The following is a 2624-nucleotide window of genomic DNA, read 5'->3' on the forward strand; positions in this document are numbered from 1 at the left end:
AACCTCCTTATCCGCCCTGCTCTGTGCATGACGGGGCGGCGCCCCAACTCCCCAATCGGCCCTGCTCTGAGCCTGACCAGGGGCTGCACTTAGGGATTGGGCCTGCCCTCTGCCACCTGGGAGCAGGCCTAAGCCAGCAGGTCGTTATCTCCCGAGGGGTCCCAGACTGCGAGAGGGCACAGGCCGGGCTGGGGGGACCCCCCCCCCATGCACAAATTTTTGTGCACTGGGCCTCTAGTACTTTAATATATGGACAAAAGTCAACCGATGCTTTGAATGGTAACTGGAGTTAGATGAGATTTTTCTGGAAACTATAACCTTGCCAACTTCTAAAGAAGATTTAAAAGAGTAGCTTTATTGCTAAGATAAAAAAAAGATGTCATTTAGTACTTCTGAACATTGTGACAATTAGGAGGTATTTCAATATTACAGAAAACAATTCAAAAGTGGCTTTAATTTGATAAGATTCTATAGGGTGTCCCAAAATTCACGCAAGATTTGCAATTCAATTCAATTGCAAATCTTGCTTGAATTTTGGGACACCCTATATATGACAATCTCTTAATTCTTATTAACAGAATTCTAGGTACAATGGAACACCATGAAGCAAACACATGTATAATCAGAGTCAGAGAAGGAAAAAAAGGAGTGAAAAGGGCAGAAAGATTATTTGAAAAAAGAATAACCAAAGTTTCCCAAATTTGAGAGAAAACATTAATCTACATGTCCAAGAAGTTGAATAAACTCCAAATACAATAAACTCAAAGAAACCCAAATTTAGACACATCATAGTCAAACATGTGAAATACAGAGACTCTTGAAAGTGCAAAGATTCATCATGTACAAAGGATGCTCAATAAAAAGAACACCAGATTTCTCATGGAGGCAGGAAGACAGTGGAATGATAGATCCAAAGTGTTGAAGGAAAATGACTGCCAATTGTATATACAAAACATTATCCTTCAAAATGAGGGTGAAATTAATCTATACTATGAAGGAGAAACAGATTTTAAAATAATACCAATTTAAAACAAAAATTCTTATTAGAAAAAGAAAAGACATTCTGTAAGGGTCACTTCATCAAGAAACTATAATAATTATAAACATACTATAGGCTCGATGCACAAAATTCGTGCAAGGGTAGGCCCTCGCAGCCACCCCGGCTGCTGCCTTGGCCCTCGCAGCCCTGGCTTCGTCTGGAAGGTCGTCCAGCTGTTCGGCCATTCGATCGATTTGCATATTATGCTTTTATTATTATAGATATGTACCTACCAAGAGAACTGTTATCTGGACTTACAGGTTTTCTTTCTTTCTTTCTCTCCCTCTTCCTTCCTTCCTTCCTCCCCCGTCCCCTTTTTTTTTGACCTAACTCAGAGCTTACTCACTGCAAACAATTTTGGGGGGAATTTTCCAAAAGTAATCAACAGTAAAAATACATCAAAGGCCTAAATGTAAATCCTAAAACTATAAAACCTGAGAAGAATACACAAACACAATGCTCAGGACTCTGTATGAGAGAAAGCAATAGGGAAAGTATCTTAGATATGACGTCAAAAGCACAAACAACAGCCCTGGCAGTGTGGCTCAGTTGGTTGGGGGTCAATTCCTGGTCAGGGCACATGTCCAGGTTGGGGATTCAATCCCCACTTGGGATGCGTGTGGGAGGCAACCAATCAATGTTTCTCTCTCACATCCATGTTTCTCTCTCTCTCTCCCTCTCCCTTCTTTTCTCTCTAAAATCAAACATATCCTTGGATGAGGATTTTTTTTAAAAGCACAAACAACAAAAGAAAAAATTGAGTTTGAATCAAAATTAAAAGCTTTTGTGTTTCAAATTACACTATAAAGAAAGTGAAAAGATAATCTATAGACTGTAAGAAAATATTTGCAAATCAGATATGTGATAAGGATTTTGTATGCAGAATATATAAAGAGCTCTGCAGCCCCCTCTCCCACTTCCTTCTCCTTGCCCTCTGCTCCCATCGAACTGGCCTTCTGCCCTCTCCCAGCACAGGGCGGGTGTCCATGCTGGGCCTTTGCTGGGACACCCTCCACCCTGCTTCCTCTCCAAGTGAATTCCTAGCAACCGTTTAGCTCCCAAAGCATCCGCTCCTCCCTCCCTGCCTGACTTCCCCAACCGGAGAGGTCAAGACCTCTACAACACCCTGCACGCCAGGCGGGCAGAGACACATGGGCACCCTGCCAGCCATGCCCTGGGCCCTCTGCACGAATCTGCACTGATACCAAATGGAGCGGGCAGGCAGCAGCTCCCAGCCTCTCCTCTGTGGGCACTGTCCAACAAACCAGGGAATGCACCTGCCGTAGGAGGCAGCTTAGCAACCTCCCAGATATGGGGGAGTGGGGGTCATGGGCACCCCCAGAGGCTAATCCAAGCATCCCCAACCACGCTGAGGCCAAGCAGGCTTCCCAGGGGATTTCCGGTAAATGCAGTAGCGTGTTTGTCTCCTCCATTACATTTCCGGGATTATTTCAGAGCCCTTTATAGCTGAAGCCTCTCAGTCCCACCTGCAGGCCACCCTGTAATCCACTGCTTTTCTCGGTTACCTGCCTAAAGGACAGGACTGCCTCCCAGGGGGCCTTGGTCAACCACAGGCAAGGGCACC

General features: G+C 44.7%; 1 protein-coding gene across 2 annotated transcripts in view; it reads right to left on the bottom strand.

Moving 5' to 3' along the window:
• Nucleotides 1-2624, bottom strand: part of CDH17 (cadherin 17, LI cadherin (liver-intestine)) — a 58177-nt gene that overhangs the window by 38173 nt on the left and 17380 nt on the right. The window lies entirely within an intron of this gene.

Source organism: Myotis brandtii, unplaced genomic scaffold (assembly GCF_000412655.1).
Source record: "Myotis brandtii unplaced genomic scaffold, ASM41265v1 scaffold59, whole genome shotgun sequence".
Classification (NCBI taxonomy): Eukaryota; Metazoa; Chordata; class Mammalia; order Chiroptera; family Vespertilionidae; genus Myotis; species Myotis brandtii.